This window comes from Canis lupus, chromosome 9 (assembly GCF_003254725.2).
Source record: "Canis lupus dingo isolate Sandy chromosome 9, ASM325472v2, whole genome shotgun sequence".
Taxonomy (NCBI): Eukaryota; Metazoa; Chordata; class Mammalia; order Carnivora; family Canidae; genus Canis; species Canis lupus.
In genome coordinates this window covers 39,974,267-39,993,494 of record NC_064251.1, presented here as the reverse complement: position 1 = coordinate 39,993,494, position 19,228 = coordinate 39,974,267, and the positions used below count along the sequence as shown (strand labels likewise).

General features: G+C 50.7%; 1 long non-coding RNA gene across 1 annotated transcript; it reads right to left on the bottom strand.

Annotated features, from left to right (window-relative positions):
• Positions 1-2,141: 2,141 nt before the first annotated feature.
• LOC112655593 (uncharacterized) lies at positions 2,142-18,397 on the bottom strand. The gene is made up of 3 exons (XR_003133803.3): positions 18,218-18,397; positions 4,022-4,083; positions 2,142-2,404 (listed from the first exon to the last, which is right to left on the bottom strand). It is a non-coding gene; the product is annotated as an uncharacterized LOC112655593 (long non-coding RNA).
• Between the last annotated feature and the right edge of the window lie 831 nt (positions 18,398-19,228).

The following is a 19,228-nucleotide window of genomic DNA, read 5'->3' as shown; positions in this document are numbered from 1 at the left end:
GTCTAGTCGGATCCCAAGTGCTGCGAAGCCGTTGTGACATTTAATAAAAATAATTCAAGGTAAAAATACCTCTTCCTCCCTGCTCCCTCCTTCCCCTTCACCAACACCACCTCAGCTTCCATTTCCCCTTCTGGGCATAGGCGGTCTTCTACCAGCTATTGGGTGGCCTGACCCCACTTCAAAATGAGGCAGGTAAAGACAAGAACCTACCAGCACAGAAAGAGCTGGGGACCCGGCATCCATAGCCCTGGGTTTGGGACTCACTGTTACCAGGTGTCTGTTGACTCCATGCAAGTTTCTGCCCCTTTGAGTTTTCTTGTGCCATCTGGAAGATCAGGAGAAGGTCTAAACGTGTAGGGTCCTCATTTGTAGCCAGTGGTCCAGGAGTGGACCCTTTAGGGGCAAAGGGACTTGCTTTCTATACCGTTGCCTGCAGATCTTGTTCCTATCTGCTGAGTTCATTTCTGATCTCCTGCGTTTGACCATGAAAGAACCCCTGCTCCTTCCTTCCCCCTTTCATTTCTGGATGGTTTCCATGCCATGGTAGGTTCATCCTTTACTTCTCAGTCCTCGATTCATTGCGAAACAAATAAAATTCATCCCATTTTACAGAGAGGAGAAACTGGAGTGCCACAGAGTCATTACTTTGTCTTGTCTGCCTATTATATGTCTGATCCTTTAAATATATGAACTTGTATCCTGACAACAATCTGCCCTATAGAGATTTTTTTTAAGATTTTATTTATTTATTCATGAGACTCAGAGAGAGAGGCAGAGACACAGGCAGAGAGAGAAACAGGCTCCCTGTGGGGAGCCCGATATAGGACTTGATCCCAGGACCCCGGGATCACACCCTGCACCAAAGGCAGATGGTCAACCACTGAGCCACCCAAGTGTCCCTGCCCTATAGAGATTCTTGAGGAAACTGAACCTCCAGGAGGTTAAAGCAGCTGCATAGACACACAACTGGAAATTGGCAGAGCTGGACACTGATGCCAGTGACTGTAACTCTGGAGCCCACAGCTGGTCCCACCTGGTCCGGCTGCTTCTCCACAGTGGGCCCAAGGCCTTCCAGGTAGAAGAGCTCAGAGCTACACCCTGACTCAGCAGAGTGAGAGAACAGGGAGGAACCCGGGTTTGGAAAAGCTCCTCATTCAGGAAGTCTTCTGAGTGCTGCGGAGCCATCCCGGGCTGTCAGGGGAAGATGTAATCAGGGTGACCTCATATGCTTCACGGATTCATTAAAGCCTGTGTTCTGGGGTAAATGATTGCTTTCCCCCAGTCCTGCTGAAAAGAAAATCGATAGCCTCCTTGTAGATTTAGAACGGGACAGTTGGCAATTAGAAAACACTTCCCCAGGCAGGCACTGGGGAAAGGGGTCTCATTCCACTTCCCATTCATTCTGGCCATGACACACTGGCTGTGCCTCCTGGCTGGCAGCAAGCTGGGGAAGTCCTGGGCTAGGGCTCAGGGATGCAGCTGACACCTCACTTGGGTCCGCGTGCTCTTGATCCCATGTCTGCTGCTGAGGCTTCACTGGGGCCTTCATGCTCTCTCCTGGGCCCCCTCCCCATCCCCGCCCGTCAGCTAATGGATTTTCTCCGCACAGAAAGATTTACTAAACAACTGAACTCGGATGCATTAAGTCTGCGGGTTTGGAGGTTTGTTTTAGAGCAATTCTCGCCCAGAGAACTGGCCGCTGAAATTAAGATGCATTCTTCTCAGCAAATATTGATTTCAACTAGAAGCAAATCCGAGAAGCTCACTGCTCACTGGATGGAAGTGCTGGCAGCTGCAGTTTGGGCTGCAGGAGGTCACTGAGGTGCTCCCCACCTGAGGCTGCAGACAGGAGAGCAAGGAAGAACACTCAGACATAAGCAAGAATGCAAAACATACCAAACAGAAACACACTTGGAGCCTTACAGTTGCTCGGGTACATTACCAGATGAGGAAGGGGGCTGTGGTCCCATATACTCCTGAGCGCACCCAGTGTACACGATCCCGGATCAGATGGAGCTCGCACACACAGACAGTGACAAGCGCACAGACTTTCTATTTCCCTTCCAAACTAGACCCCAGGGTTCCTTTCCTCCAGGAAGCCTCGCTCAACAAACTTCATCTTTTCTCTTTATTTCCTCCAATATTATCAGCAGCCAGAAACACCATGTCCACATGTGTCTTCCTAGCATCACCCTGCATTGTTTGCATTATTCCCAGAACCTTCTCCGGGATGGAACCCCATGTGTATCTTCAGCACCTCCCACATCACTGAAAGGTCGATGGTGCAGAGAGCTCGGCACTTCTACAAATGAAATCAGTCAATCTGATCTTGATCCTGTTCAGGAACCTTCTAGTCGTGGAATCTGGGCAAAAGCTTCTTCTCTCTAGGCCTCTGTTTTCAGTTCTAAAAAGCAGAGAAATCGGATAGTAGAATAGAGCTGCTGTGGTTCTCAGTTCTGGATAACATACCCCACCCCCCCCATACCCATCTTCTCAACTTGCGATAAAGGTTCTGGGTAGAGCAACCCTTAAAAAAAAAAAAAGCCCTCCCCGCCCCCAGGCCCCTCAGGCAAGGAATCAAAGTTGTTAGGATGCATAACAATTTAACAGGGATGAAAGAGGGAGGTAACAACTTTGGTCAAGGGGAATTTGGACACCTCACTAAAGAGCTAGGGATGACAACTACGCATGTAAAGAGATGTTCCGCATCGTTGGTCATGTGCCAAAATACACCTACTGGAGTAGGGCTGGGAAAAAAATGTTTCAAACTGACAATATGAATGCTTAGAACATTCTTGCAAAATATACAGCCACTCTGGGGACATCCCAGCAGTTTCTTACCAAGTTACATATACATTATCACATAACCTAGGAATCCTACTTTTATGTATTTACCCAAGAAAAAGAAAACGCGGTTCACCCAGACACCTGCATAGGAATGTATAGAGCGGCTTTGTTAGTTAATTGCCAAAACCTGGAAACCATGTGACTGTCCTTCCTTGTGTAAATGTGTAAACAAAGTGTGGTGTATCGGGGTCAGGGAGTACTACTCCACAATAAAATACAATGAGCCTACTAATACAGGCAACAATGCCACAGATGACTCTCTGATGCATTTTGCTAAATGAGAGAAGCCTGGTCCAAAAGGCTGTGTGCTATTTGCTTCCATTTCTATGACTTTTCTGGAAAAGGAACTACGGAGATGGATAACATATCAATGATTGCCAAGCAAAGGCTCACGGGAAGAGGCTGACTACAAGAAGCCAACACGTGGGAATTTGGGGAGTGAGTGGCCTCTTCGTGTCATGACTGCGGTGGTGAGGACAGAACACTTTGCATTTGTCAGAACCCGTAGAACCGTACGCTACAAAGAGCAAAATTTTGTGTGTAAATTTAAAAATATATTTTAGAAAATGAAAACAAAAAGCCAAAAAGAAATTGTTACCATGGCCATGTTGACATAGTTCTGTTAAAATAATGGCATCCCGTTGGTCCGGTCAAGCCATCCTGCTGCAGACACACACACACACACACACACACACACACACACCAACAATTCCCTCCATCCCTGTGCAACTCAGGTCTCTGGGATTGAGATGGGAAATTTTTCAGGATGAGCAAAGAGGTGATCAAGTCTGCCTCCTCTCCCCTTCAGCTACCTTCATCTTCCCTTGACACGGTCTGGTGATCAGGCTAAAGCAGGTAGGTCTCTGCAGGGAAGCAGAAGCCTGCTGGGACAGCCTGAGCAGGCTCAGGGCAGCCAGAGGGGCAGCATGCACAGAGCCGGCTGCTCAGGCGCCGAGGGCAAGGGCCTGGATTTCCTTCTACTTCGTTCAACCTGAAACCCAGGGCAAGAGAAGCAGACACGGGTTTAGGGCAGAAGCGCAGAGGAGTGTAGAGGAGAAAGGAATCCCGTCTAAACTCCCATGGAGGAGGAGGAGGAGAGGAAAGAGGTGAGGGAGAGTCTCAGCATTGGTGTCCATCTGCCAGCCTGACTCTCCAATTCCATCTTTCTACTTACTTGCTATGCGAATTGCCGGTTGCTGGTTTGGATAGGTTATGGCTCCAGCCTGGCTTCTTCATCTGTAAAAATGGAAAAATAATAGTACCTACCAAGCCTCAGAAAGTTATTGAGATTATTAAGTGAGTCGATATTTACTCATTCACTGAACAAATATTTTTTGCCCATCTATTATGTACCTGTCACTGACTTAGGTGCATAAAAATTCATATTTTCGTGAGGTTTGCAAGGTAGGCACAGAGACAGTAATAGAAAGTAAATACATAATCCGGTGGGTGGTGGGAATGCCATGAAGAAAAGGAACTGGAAAGGACAGCACAAAAGGAACTATGTTGGGCACCTGGGTGGCTCAGTGGTTGAGCGTCTGCCTGTGGCTCAGGGCATGATCCCAGGGTCCTGGGATCGAGTCCCACATCCTACTCCCTGCAGGGAGCCTGCTTCTCCCTCTGCCTGTGTCTCTGCCTCTCTCTCTGTGTCTCTCGTGAATAAATAAATAAAATCTTTTTAAAAAAGGATGGGGGGCTATGTTACACAAAATGACCAGGGAAGGTGGGGGGGTGGTGCTCAGGGAGGAGCTAGAGTTTGAGCGGAGACCAGGAGGAATGAGTGTGGCAGGGCGGGGACCATTGCATACAGGGGGAACAGCATGGGTGAAGACTCAGGCCTGCGTGTGCTAGCCAAAGTTGAGGACTAGTGAGGGAGCCAGTGTGTCTCCAGTGGAGGGGAAAGGGTGAAAAATGAGCTCGAGAAGTCGTGAGGGACCAGATGATGATGGGCTGGTAGCGCATCATCTGTGCTTTATCTTTAATTTAGCGTAAGACAAGAAGACATTGAAAGCCTTTGAGGAGTGACATGATCTGACTCACGTTTTCAAGGCTCCTTCCGGACAGTCTGTGAGGAAGAGATGGTAAAGCAGCAGGGTTGAAGGCAGGAAGCCCAGTTAGGAAGCCATTGCCAGAGGAGAGTTGATGGTGGCTCAAACAATAGAAACATATATATAAATACTTAGAACAGAACCTGGCACAGGCGAAGTGCTCAGTCAATGTTGTCTAAAATTACTACTGCTAGCATCATCAACTTCTTTAGAGTCATCAAGAATAGGAGGTCTGGGAGGCCCCAAAACAGCCCATGTCCCAGCAGGATCAAAAACACTAGATCCTCCTGGACCCTACATAGGGCTATACGAACTGGTCAACCCATAGCCTCTGGACAAAGAGGTCCCACTGTCCTCCGGTCTCTCTCTCAATCTGCCCCAAGAGAAGAAGCAGGGCTTTTTGACACTCGTTTAGTTTTGGGGACAGAACCCGATGGAAAAAGTCTGGGAGCATAGAGGCTTATGAGAATGGAGAAAGCAAGAGAGTTGGCAGGCTGAGCAGTCCGAGTCTCTATATGATCATCTCACTGCATCCTCAAAATGTGTTCAGGAGTAGTTCATCTCCAGTGCTCGGCTGACAAAGCAGGCCTTAGCAAAGCAAACTGCCCAGGATTTGTGAGCGTCTCCCCGGAGTACAGCTCAGCCTTCCCACATTGGTTGTGTACATTCTGTTTCAGGTCCCTAATCAGGACTCAGAACTCAAGTCATGCTTCTGAGCACTTCCCCTCCTGGAATCAACCAGCTCTGAAATCTTTTCGTTCCTTCGTTTGCAAAGGTAAGATTTCTTCTTCATTATGGAAATCAGTGGATCAGCAAAAAGTGTCATCTCTCTTGACCATTGCTTTTTGCAAACACGAGAATGATACGCTCTTACCTGGTAGAATTTTCCAGACTTCTCTCGGAAAGCCACCTACGTGTGCCAAGTAACTTGACCTCCTTGAAGCTTTCTAGTTTTTCTGTTCTAAGGTGGGGGGAGGAAGGGGAATGGGACCCCCATCAAAGCTTTTCCTACTTGTGAAATATCATGCATAACATGTCAAAAGGAAACCGAGTGTCCTTGGAGAAAAGGCATTCTAAGGCCAACAAAGGAAAAAGTACAAGATAAGCCAGGACGTCTTTACACCAGAAACAAGGAAGCTATCAAACATTATCAAAGATTACAGGATTTGTGTCAGAATGACTCAGGAACCAACTTGAATAGACTCCCCCTGGCCAAAGCTGATGCAATTTAAGCAGGAATAAGGACAATACACTGTATTAAAATACATCAAAACATTTAAATCCATAAGTTCATAATGATACTCAAAAAAATAAAGTAAATCATTGGTCACCCCCAGAGGATGTCAAGGGAACAAACTCTTTCTTCAGAAAACTGAAATAAAGGGAGAGAATCAAGCATTTACCCTGCTTTTCCTTATACAAGTGATACCACTGGTAACCGAATACTTTACGAGGAGAAATAGATCTTTATAGAAGTATTATGGCTGACAAAAGAGTGAGTGACTGCAGTAGCGTCCTAGAAAAATGAATAGGATGGTCGATCTGGGAGAGGGTCATGTGACCAAAAGACACCTGGATATTGACCCCTCCTGAGGAGGAACACGACAGACGCCAAGATAAATCAAGCCTAATCTGATCAAGCTTCCAGATCTAACTGCCAGTTTACAGGAAATTTAGGGACAGTAGAACCCATTAAATGGCACCATAGCATTCAGCAAATTCAGAGTTTGGAAATCTATGGAACAAAGGACCCAGTTTCTTTGAAAAATAAATTCTGGGACACCTGGGTGGCTAAGTGGTTGAGGGTCTGCCTTTGGCTCAAGTCGTGATTCCAGGTCCTGGGATTGAGTTCCCCATTGGGCTCCCTATAGCAAGCCTGCTTTCCCCTTTGCATGTGTCTTTGTCTCTCTCTGTGTCTCTCATGAAGAAATAAATAAAATCTTAAAAAAAAGAAAGAAAGAAAGAAAAGAAATTCCAAGAGAAAAAAAAATATAAGGAGTGGAAATTATAGACTTTGAGACACAAGAGGACATATCAATCAAAATATATCGACCTTCTTGGGTCCTGATAAAAAATAAACGAAGGACAAACAAAAAACAAGTTTATGAGACAATCAAAGAGATTTCAACATTAATTGAGTACGTGATGAAATTAAGAAATTAATGTTCAGTGTCTTGGGTGTGCATCAATTAGCTCTCGCCACATAACAAGCCACCCCAACATTTAATGGTTTAGATCAATGACTATCTTATTTGCTAGTGATTCTGTGAGTCACTGCTTTGGGTAGATGCCAGTGGGGATGGCTGAAGTCTGTCCCATACAGTGTGGTTAGATCACTTGTGCGTGGACTTAACAAGAACAGTTGTGTCTTCTCTCACCACACAAGGTCTTTCATTCTGAAGGAGGCTTTGGGCTTTTCACATGGTGGCAGAAACATTTGCAGCAAGAGGCAAGAAAGGGAAAGCCCGATGGACAAGTGTTTTCTGAGCTTCTGTCTGGCGTGATGTTTGTCATTGTCCCATTGACCAAGAGTGTCACGCTATCAAGCCCAGAGTCAACATAGAAGGACTCTTCACAAGGGTGTAAGCATTGACAGGGATGCTTCATTGGGGGTTATGCTATAGTATAACAACCTACCCCAGTGTGATAGTGGTATCATGGTTTTAAAAGAGTGTTCATCAGTGTGCCTGGGTGGCCTAGTTGGTTAAGAATTCAACTCTTGGTTTCAGTTCAGGTCCATGATCTCATGGGTGGTGGGGTTGAGCTCCATGTCAGGTTCCCTGCTCAGCAAGGAATCTGCTTGAAGATTCTCTCCCTCTGCCCCTCCCACTAAAATAAATAAGTCTTTTTTTTAAGATTTATTTATTTATTTATGATAGACTTAGAGAGAGAGAGGCAGAGACATGGGAGGAAGGAGAAGTAGGCTCCATGCCGGGAGCCTGACGTGGGACTTGATCCCGGGACTCCAGGATCACGCCCTGGACTAAAGGCAGGTGCTAAACCACTGAGCCACCCAGGGATCCCCAATAAATCAGTCTTTACATAAAAGAATGCTTATCATCTAGTAATGGGTATTAAAATATTGTCATAAAAATGATCTGCTTCAAAGTAATCGGGAAAGTGGGAGGAAGGGAGGAGTGGGGGTAGAAAGGAAATAAGATTTTTTAGGAGTTTACTGAGGCCGGTTGATGAGAATATGGTGGCTTGTTGTATTAGCGTCTCTACTTTTCCATGTGTTTGAGATTTTTGGTGAAATCGAGTTCTCTTTTTAATGGCTGGCCTGCTTCTAATACTAGAACCCAAGGAGGGCAAGAGGATCCTCAGCATCATTACAAGATGTCATGACCCACTTCCAAGGAAATGAGGAGTGAGGCAGCATCAGGGAAACTTTTCTAGGTGCTCTGGTCCCTGTGGCTCCCTGGACGGAGCATGAAACGGGCAGCCTGTATCAGCAACATGGCAGGTGAATACCTCCAGCAGCCCTTATGTATGAAATACCTATGACTTCATTTATTAGTATTCGCTTTTTCCCCCAGGTTATTTGGGGACCTAGGACACAGACCGGTTTTGGATGATCGATTGCAAATCATCACAATTATTAACTGAAAGAAAAACAGGAGAATGAGAACTCAGGAGCTGTCAAGGAGGTGGGGGTGAGAGGCAGGAACTCTATTAACAGACTTTCAGAGGAGGAAGAAGAGAAGAGGAGACGAATCTTATCCCCCTGGGATCAAGTAACATTCATGGCATGCATAATGTATACCAAACATTTGTCTGCATGGAAAAAGGAAAAACGGTTAAAGCAAATTAGACACGATTCGTCCCTTTAAAGTGCTTGCAGTCATTTATTTGCTCAAAATGTTTATTGAGTGCCTACTGCATGCCAAGTCCCTGTGAGATGCTGGATGAGAATAAAAGGACGACTTAAGATACTTTTCCAATGTGCATGAATGACAATTATTCTAGTTGTAATAATAAATTACAATTCAAATCAGTGTAAGCAGTGAATACAACTTATTGGCACGTAGCTAGGAAGGCTACGGGTGGCTTCAGGCATATCTATATCCAGGTGCTCCAACAATGTTGCCAGAAATCCACGTCTCTCTGTCCCTTGGATCTGCTTCCCTCTCTGTGGGCATCATTCCCAGACAGACTTTCGCACCGGCAGCAACAGGTTTATGTACTACCACATTGGCAGCAAGTGTCCCAGGATTTAGTGTCGCTGGAACAGCTTGGCCCGGTGCCCAGCCCCAGTTGGGGAGAGGAAGGCTCTGCTGGACCAGGAGTGAGTTGTGGGCCTGGCTCTGTGACGGGGAGGAGGTCTGAGCTGCTGAGCCTCATGACTGAGAAAGAAGCCCGCCCCCAAAGGATCATCACAGTGCAGCCACCAGAAGAAGGGAGGATGGGCAGTGGCCCAGCGGAGCAACAGATGTCCTCTAGACACCTACGGTCCCTCACTTGCTCGGTACATTTTCCCTGAGCACATGGTATGTTCCAGACTATTCTAGGTGCTGGGGATTCAGCACTGGTCAAGACAGACAGGCCCTGGAGCTGCCACTCTAGAGGTGGAAGCAGAGAACAGACACCTGTAGAACACATTTGGGTTTAAATTACAGATCCTGATTTCCTATGAAGCCAAGAAACAAGATGCTGTAAGAGAATCAGAAAATCTTCTTGAAATGGGCGGGCAGGGAGGTCTCAGTGCAGAGGTGACATTAAAGCTTGAGCTGGGCAGGTGGAGGACTGTGGTGCGCACCCTGTGCATGCCAAGTCGGTCGCTGAATGCGGCCCGGTCCAGGACCTTGAGAAGCCCAAGGCTGGATGGGAGAGACACCCACCTGCCCTATGGGGCACCAAGTGCTCTACACAGTGGGGTCCCTCCCAGGAGGGAAGAAACTAAGTCCCCGGGGCACAGGTGGGGTGGGTGGGGAGGGCGAGCATGGGGAGGGGTTAGAAGGCTCTACAAAGACATCTGAACAGAGTCTTAATGGATGAGTAGACACAAATAACAGAAAGAGAATTACAGGCCAGGAGAATGAGCACAAGGTAAAGTTCAGGCGTGTTTGGAGAAGGTTGAAGCTCCTGCTAGCGGGCACTCGGGCTTCATCAGGCGGGGCATCTGTAAGTCCCTGGCGGCCACCGTGACACGTACCCGGACTGAGGGCCAAACCAAAGCTGAGTTCATTGTGTAGCGAAATAGAAAAGGGCATGGACCCTCCAGAGCAGTCTGGAGGGCTTCATGGAGGAGAGGACTTGGAGCTGCTCTTTGAATGAATACCTACCTCTCCCTCCTCTTTATCTCCCAACAGCCAGCAGGTCTTTAGTAAGCAAGCTAGAGGGTAGAGGAGGCATGACGCAGAATGAGGCATGACCTCTGACTTCAGCTTGCTGGTTGTGGAGTGGACTCTAGGTTAGACTCGCCTCGCCTCTGCACTGGCAGGAGCCAGAATCTAGAGCACCACATAATGATCCAGTTGGCGCCCTGAGGTTCAGGAAGGGGAAGTGACTTGCACGAGGTCACGGAGAAAACCTGAGACTGGAATCGTAGCAGCTCCCCCTGTCTCTGGGCAGATGAGGGCTTTGGCCCTGGGACCTGCTACCCATCTGTGCTGGTTCTGCCCCCTGCCCGGGGCCTCCCAGAACAAGCCCAGTCTCTTTCTAATATGTGAATAAGGGGTTGAAATTCTCAATCTTTCTTTCCTAAGTCCAATTCTTTCCATTTTGCCCCCAGATGGCTCAGGATTCAGACTCTTTACCCCCCACCCCCACCCCCACAATCTGTCAAAGTTGGCCTCAGAGCGCGGAGCATAGGGCTGGACACTGGCTTTGCACAGAGTGGATTAGCACCTTCTATCCTCCGAGCAACACGGCATCGCTGGGCTCACCAGCCTGTAGGCACCGTCTGTGGAGCACGAGTCCAACCAAGGGCTCCCCAAAGTCATTTGCATGAGCTCCACCGGCAGCCTCCAGACAGGTGCCTCCCAGTTTGAAATTAATTTAGTGGCAGCCAATGACTCCACCAGGAAGTCCTCTAGAGAGGATGTTCCTCAACTGTGTGGGGCTTGTGGCAGGCAGGGGAGAAAGGAGTGGGCAGAGGGAGGGAAGGTGCAAGGGCCAGAATGTGAGCTGGAGTCGGCCCCACGCAGGGTCCCCCTTTCTCTCTAGCTCCTGACCACTGCACCTGCTCTCACCCTTTCCCGAGGGAAATAAGGCTGCTAAGCTGCCGCTTTGTGAAATGCTGGGGTAAGAAGAGCCCTGTGAGGAGCCTGGAAGCTCTCCCAGGCCTGCTGCGCTGCCACTCTTGGGTCCGCTTCTCTAGGCCAACTTGGCATCCCTAAACCCGATGCGTACAGCTTCATACAGGTGTATTTTTCTTAGACAATGATGACAACAATCCCTGATTGCTGGGGGCTACCCTGAAGCTTCCTAAAGGCCATCAGTTATCATCTACAATCCATTGTTGGGGGACAGGGCCTTTGTTCCTAATTATCAGTGGTGAGGGCTAGGATTTAGGATCCATCATTCCCAGCCAGCGAGATGCTCAAAGATGCTCCCAGAGGCACTAGGAAGGAACAGTCAAGACTTGGGCTGCCAGAGAAAATACAGAACTCCTATTAGTCTGAATTTCACATAAACACCGATTACAATTTTAGTGTAAGTATAACCGAAATTCTGCATGGGACATACTTACCTAAAAATTTTTTTTATTTGTCATTTATGTGAAATCCAAATTAGCTGGCCATCCGTATTTTTATTTGCTAAATCTGAGCCAGGCCCCTAAGTGAGGGGAAGCAAGACCCCAGTCCGAGCACCTAGCTGCACCCCATCTTCTCACTCACTCACGCTCAGTCCTGCCCCTGCCTCCTGTGGCCCTCACTGCCACAGAGCTGAGAGCAGGGAAGAAGTGGGGAGTCCCCAGAGCAGTGGCTGAGGTGCTGTGAGAAAATAAGAGAGAAGGAAAAGAGAGAGAGAAAAGCTGGGTCAGAGAGAGATAGGACCCTCCTGGAGGCTCCCTGCCCTTGCACAAGTGGGGTCATGAGGGTGGAAGGAGGGGCCACAGAGCACCACGTGAGGGCAGTGGGCCCTGTGTCCCAGCCCTGAGACAGAGGCAGTGGGAGCCATAAAGCTTCTTAGAGGTAAATTATCTCCCTGTGAGGCAGCCCGGTCCCCAGCAGAGAGAGAGCAGAACAGGAGCTGATTACTGCTGACAAGCTGGGGCGTCTTTAAACCTCTGGTCCCCACTCTCTTAAAGATCCAGCCCTGCCACCACTCAGTGTGGTCTCCACAGGGGAGCTCAAGATTCTCAAACACCCGTGAGAAGTGCCCAGTTTTCATTCCATCTGAGGGTGAGTGCCTGGCTCAGAGGGTAGCAGGCTCCAGATTAAGCCTGGACAGGTGGTGCCAGGCCCCCAGACCTGCAGCTCCCATTCCCTATCTCCTTTCAGGGCCCCAGCACCCCTGCCCACCTACCCCACCCTGCCCCCCGCTGCCCCCCACCCCACATTGTCTCTGGCCTCTAAGACCAGGGCCTCTGCAACAAACAGCTGCATCAGGCCCCAGGAGAGCATCCCAATCCAGCACCACCCCAGCCCGTTATCAGAAACAAGCCCTGTCGGTTTCCCGTCGGCCTTCCCCCCTGTACAGAGCCTGAATGACTTCTATTCAGAGCTGTAAGTCCCTCACATGTCAGCCTACACCCAAGGCAGGGATCCCTGTGCCTGCCCAGCCCTCAGGGAGCTCGCTTTCTAGAAAGAGTGACAAGGACAAGGTCCTGCCCCACACCTGCAGCCTGGGCTTTGTGGAGGCTGAGGCATGAGCCAAGAGCTGGGAAACTGGGGAGCCAAGGGGTCAGGGAGTGGGGGGGCAGTGATCAGGACCGTTTCACAGCAGAGATTAACCACTTCCTTCCCTGTTGCAATTTAAACTGCTCCTGGTTCCATCCACTCACCAGTCCAGTTTCTGCCAAATCCAAGTTCTTTCCAATCTGTGAAGACAATGCTGGAACTCCCCAGCCCTTTCTTCCTCAAGTCCAGTGCCTCTGACTCTGCCCCAGATGGTTCAGGGTTCACTCTTCACCAGCCACCTCCAGTTTGTCAAAGTCTACCTCAAAGTGTGGAGACTAGCAGGGGATACCAGGTGCTCAGAGAGACACTTTCACCTCCTTTTTGTGAACACCCTGCCTCTATTAATGCTGCCTAAGATTTTGCTAATCCCTAGCCAAAGGTTAGACTGAACCCCAGCCACTGATCCAGTCACAGTAAGAGATGGAAATGCCCCAGAAGTCAGGTATTTGAGGAGCCCTGAAGCAGGAGAGAGACTCGGAAGCTCTGAGGTTGCCTTTGGCAAATCCTTCTTTCTCTCCTATTTTTATTTCTGCTCTCAGCCACCCAGACCAGCCACACCCCGACCCCCACCAGGCTTCTTTTCTCTTTCAGCTTCTCTCTTCCACCTCTTCTCATCCTGACATCAGATAATAGCATGACCTTGGGCGAGTCACTTTGCCCCTCCAAAGCTCTCTCATTCTTGCTCTGAAAATGGCAGTAATAATCCCTGGGCTGCTTACTTCCCAGGGCCTGCGTGAAGCTCGACTGAGATAATTAATGGATGAGAAAGCACTTTGAAAACTATTCAACGCTGCACAAATAAAAGGCATTATTTATTTATTTATTTATTTATTTATTTATCCATTTATTTATTAATCTTGCACATGACCCTCTGCAGAGATGCCACAAAGGGAGAGGAATAAGGAGAGCTCGTGACTGCCCAGGGCTTGAATCTTGGAATGCCAGAGCTGGAGGGACTTTTGGGAAGCAGAGAGCATACCCCCTTTATTTTACAGATAGGGAAACTGAGGCCTGGGGAAGTTGAGTAACCTGTCCACACTTGTATTAATGCAGCCCAACGTTTTACTACGTCCTAGCCAAAGATTAGACCGAGCCCCAGCCACTGACCTAGTCACATTTAGGGAAGAAAATCCCCCAGAAGTCAAATATTTGAGGAGCCACAGAGCAGAAGGAGAAATTCCAAGGCTCTGTTTGCAAGTACTCCTTTCTCTCTACTCCCCTGTTTTTTATTTCTCTGCCACCCAGACCCTCCCCCCGCGAAGGTCATGCAGCCAAGAGGAACAAAGCCAGGATTCCAAGGACAGGCTAGTTTCGGAGTGCACACCCCTCGCCACTGTGCAAGCTCACCCTGTGTGTTGGGAGCAGGGGCTGCAGGCCAGGACTCCTTCCACTCCGCACTGGTCGCTGAACCCTGACGGGGCCTGGAGAGCAGCTCAGAGTGGCCCTGTCCCTTGACACCCACTGTCACCTTGATACCTAACAATTTAAGGATTTATGGCTCTGGGTCAGAAGGAGGCTTGGGGGAAAAGCAAGCCCTGAGGGAAAGGTACAAGCCCTAGCAAGAGGACAAAGGGCTTCTAGAAACAGGGAGAAGTGAGAGAGTAGAGAATGAGCTCCCCAGAAGATGAGGGCAGAGGAGTGGCGCTTTAGAGGATGGCGGCAGGTGTGTGACAAGGACAGAGCCGGAGCTGCTCTGCATGGGCGCTCGGGCATTTGTGTGATGTCTGCTCGGCGTGGCCCCTTTCTTAGGAACTGTGCTCGCTCGGCTTGAGGACAGGCTAAAAGTCCCCCTTTCCCCTGGGGACCTCCCAGGCTAGTAAGGCACAAGCAAGTCTACAGACCACTCCAGAATACCCAGGAGGTGCCAGCCCCAGGGATCCACACCAGACACACAAAGGTCCCCAGGCACATACCCTGAACCCAGCATTTCATGTTCTAGAAAGCATCCCATTCTTTTCAGACTAGAAAAAATTGCTCAGGGTTTTAAAGGAGAAGGGGGTCAAAGTGGATTCAAAATCAAGAGTCCTGCGTTTTGGTCTCAGTCGTGGGCCTTGCTCTGTGCTCTGTGATCTTGGACAAGTCACTGGGCCCTTACTGGCCACCATCTTTCTAGCTGTGAAATGGGATGATCAAACCCACCCACCTCGTCAGGCTATCCTAAAGACGGGAGCCGTTGGCTCTGAAATCACTTGGTTTAGGAGGTGCCAACAGCCGTGCAGATGCTGACTCCTGTGGCAAGGGAGTGGGGCTGGGGTGACTAGGAAAGTGGGGGGAGGGGTGCAGTGCCCCTGTGTCTGAGCTGACCCTGGGGACAGGCACCTGAGGCTCCTGCTTTGGGGCCCTGATGCTTCTACTGTGTTGATGCCAGTACCCCCTCCACGAGCTCACTGCTGAACATGCTGTAACGGGGTTTCATTACCCAGACCCAGGGAATGGGCCATTGCAAGCCCCGAACTTTGGACAGAGCAGCAGCACATGGGAGCACAGGGGTGGCTCAATGCAGCCCAGGAACAGAATCCTAGGCTCAAATTAAGGAAGAGCAGATCTTTTTCTCTTTCTTTTAAGATTTTATATATCTATTTGAGATAGAGAGAAAGTGAGACAGAGCAGGAGCAGAGGGGGAGGGGCAGAGGGAGAGGGAGAAGCAGACTCCCTGCTAAGCAGGGAGCCTGACACAGGGCTGGATCCCAGGACCCCAAGATCATGACCGGAGCTGAAGGCAAATGCTTCACCGACTGAGCCACCCAGGTGCCCCAAGAGCAGGTGTTTCTGTTGGAGAAGAGATGACTCAGGGCACAGGAGTCCACGTCCCCATCCGGAGCTCTGTCCACTGTCCCCCCTGACTCCTTGCAGTTCCAGCCCCCAGGAACCTGCCCACACCTACCCTTCAGCTCCACACCAGGCTGGATAATTCAGACTGGCAGCTGGGTATGAGGCCAGAGGCAGAGCTGTAGCCAGGACCCTCAAGGAAAGGTCACAGACATGTCTCCGCCCTGTGGCCCACAAATGCCTTTAGCCTATCCTGGGGGCTTCTGCATGGGAAGGCCTATGGGGGGGATGAGCACCCCCCTCCCGTGGATAGAATTGGTGACCACTGTCTGCTCCCAGATCTTCAATAGTTCCCCACCGCCTCTTTCCAAGTAACTCAACCTGCTTCCTGAGCTCCGTCTTGCAATCTTCCACTCTCCACCCTCAAGCCATCCCTCGTCCTTAGATGTCCTTCCTTCCCATCCCATCCTGTTGAAAATACCCATCCTCCAACGTCCTCTGGAGGTAGAGAAATCCGAGTCTGAATTCCAGCCCAGTAACTGAACAGCAGCATTGCAGGACCGGCCTCTTATGCTTCCTGCTTCAGTGTCTGCATCCGTGAAGTGGGGCTGGTGCAGATTACAAGCATGGCTCCAAATAGCCCTTCTCCAACTCTGGTGTGCGTGTGATCACCTGGAGATCTTGTTATCCAGCAGACTCTGATTCAGCAAATCTGGGGTGGGGCCCGAGTGTCTGCATTGCTAACAAGCTCCCTGGGGCTGCTGCTGGCGCCGCTAACACACTTGGAGTTACAGGGCTTAAACGCCTCACCTAATGCCCAGCAAACAGCATTAGCTCCCTGCCATGGGGGATGGAGGGGTGCAGCTAGAGGGTATGGGGTCCCCCAATATCCCTGGGGGCTTTGAGCCTCCACCTCCTTTCCACCTACCTTAGCAGATTTTTAAATGTACTAATAGTCTATGAGGGGTTATAACCCTACAACCCTTGAACCTCAAAGATGGCCTCGTAAGAGACCTCCTTCCCAACAAATAGTAGCTTTGAGAATAAAAGAGACGAGATGGATCCCAAAAGGGCACCCCACTCTTCCTCGTCGGCATTAGGGAAGGGCAGCTGGGGGTGGGTCTGAAGCCTGGCCCTCAGGCATCTGCTTGTTCCCAGAAGGGTGCTCTCCAAGCTGGGCTGAGCCATCGCCCACCTGCACATCCTGCAGGAAGCAGACCTGGGGTGTGGAATCTGCCCCCTGCAGCTGGGGGTGGGGGTCCATCCACCAACCTCATATGACATGGGCCTAGACACCTCCCTTCTGGGGGCCCCAGTTGGCTCACAGCAGCACTCAAGGGACATGCAGGGGCTTCCACCTCTTCTGTGAGAACAAAGGCAGGTAGGAGGTGAGGGCATGAAGGGCTAAGGCCTGAGGGGTGTGGGGGCGGGGGTGGAAAGGAGAACCAAAACACCCAAAGGAAAAAACTTCCACTTGTAAACTAAATAGAGTTACTTTGTCAGGAAACAGCACATGGCACCATAAAAATTAAAGTAATTTACTATGGAATGCCATCCAGGTTTGTGTTAGTCCCCCGTTGGAAGCACAGAGCTAGCCTGAGTCAAGATCATCAGAAGTGTGGGCAGGAGCAGGGGGAGGGCCACAGCAACCCCACCTGGCTCCAGGCAAACGAGGCAGGATAGGTGGGCCCTATGGCAGCCAGAGAGCCACGCCACTGCTCCCCTTGTTGGGTGAAGCAGGATGAGGCAGGAGCCCAGGAGAAAGCCGAAGGGGCAGGAGGCCCATCCAGGCCAGGTGCTGCTGTGAGCCAACTGGGGCCCCCAGAGGGGAGGTGCCTAGGCCCATCCAGGGCAGGGTGGGCTCAGCCTCCTAGAAGGTTCTAAATGTGGTCAGGCTGCCCATCCCAGGCGCTGCCAACACTGCACCCCTACAAAGTGAGACTGGCCTCAGATGCCTCCAGCAAAATGGCAAGAGACCAGGGTTCGAATCCTGTCCTAACTCTCACTGACTGAGTAGCAGGGCAAGATGCGAAAACTTCCGGAAGCTTAGTTTTCTCATTTCATCTGCAAGATGGGGATAATTCCCCTCAGCTCATTGGGTTGTAGGGAGGATTAAATGAGAGTATCTGATTCCCCCTAGGAGCTCAGCACTGCCAAGAAGTCCCTCAATCAGGGCCCGCCGCTCTGGGAGAAAGCTGTGCCAGCCACACTGCGCCTCCACGCACTACCCTCTGCTCGCCGTGCACCTCCTCCCCTGTCTGCTCAGCTTGAGTGTGAAGCCCCCCACTGGCAGCAACAACATAGTAACAGCTGTCGCCATCCACCTGTATCCTGTGAGGGAACAGAGGCGTTGAGACACTTGCCCCCGGTCACACAGCAGCAAGCCTGGCGTTGGGCCCTGCCCAGCTCCAAGGCGTTGGTTCTTAACTACTTCCCTAAACTTCCTCTGCTGCCATGGGAAGAATAGTGCCCGGAGCTCCAGATCCTCAGCTCTGCCACAGGTAAACTGTGCCCTGGGCACATTACTCCCTCCCGAGCCTCAGTTGGCCCACCTGCAACAAGGGGGTGATCGCTAAGGATCTGCTGGCTCTGATGTGCTCCAATTGTAATGAGCTGCCCTAAAGGGTTTGGTGCTCCACCCAAAAAGTGATGACTTTGCCAGAGGGATGACAGCCAGGACATAGGAGACCAGCCCAGTGGCCCACTTACCTCTCCTAATGACAGGCTCACGCCTTGCCACTCCTGCTTCATCTGCCGGGTCCCTGCTGCCCGACAGGGACAAGCTCCCGCGTCACCACAGCAGAACGGGAATCTCTGATCTGACTTTGGATGTAAATCTCTCATACACACGCTCTCTCTCTTTCCCACTCCCAGCGGCTCCCCAGAGCTTCTGTGATCAAAGAGCCTTTACTGTAAGTCTCCCAGGGCTGGCTCCGCTGGGAGGAGGGGAGGAGCCAGCCCGCCAGGCTCCAGGGGAGGAACCCCAGGGAGGCCTCCTGCCAGCTCTGCTCTGGCCAGGGCTGCCGCACAGGTGCAGCACAGGTGGGGCTGGGGCCCTAATCTTTAAAGTGAAGACTATATGGCTCCACCCCCCACTGACTGATCTCTTGTATGGAGCCAGAAACTCATCCCCATGTGGTCCCGAAGAAGCATCTCTGCCTGGCCGGGAGACCAAGAGAGACTGGCTCCATCCGGTCCCTGTTGTGACCAGATCTCCCTGACCCTGGTTGTCAGTAATCCCATTGGGACAGTAGGGCCTGCCTACCTCCTGGACTTGAAGCCATGCTGGTGAGGCCCAGAACTTAACCATGAGTCTGCACCCAGGAGGACGCAAGCAGTGGCCAGCCTGGCCTTCCCTCTCCCTGCTGCCCCTTTGGTGAGGCTCAGGGTCCTAATCTCTAAAATGCAGCCCAGCATCCGCCCCTTAGGGTGAATATAAAAAGTAAATAGCCAGTGTGATGCACATGGTGCTCATAAGGAGGGGCCACATGCTCCCCTCCAAATCCCAGCTCCTGCATCTCTGAGAGCCGGCTCCTGGGGCTCCCTTCTCCTGGCTGCCGATGTGGCACTCAGAAGAGACCCCCCCCAACACACAAGTCCCCCTGCCCGCCCCTCCCCTGAGGCCCAGAGCTCTATATTTGGTGCATCACAGGATTTATTGTCGGGAGTGTCTAGCCACGCAGGGCCACCACGGACAGTAGGGCGCCAGCTGTCCTCCCA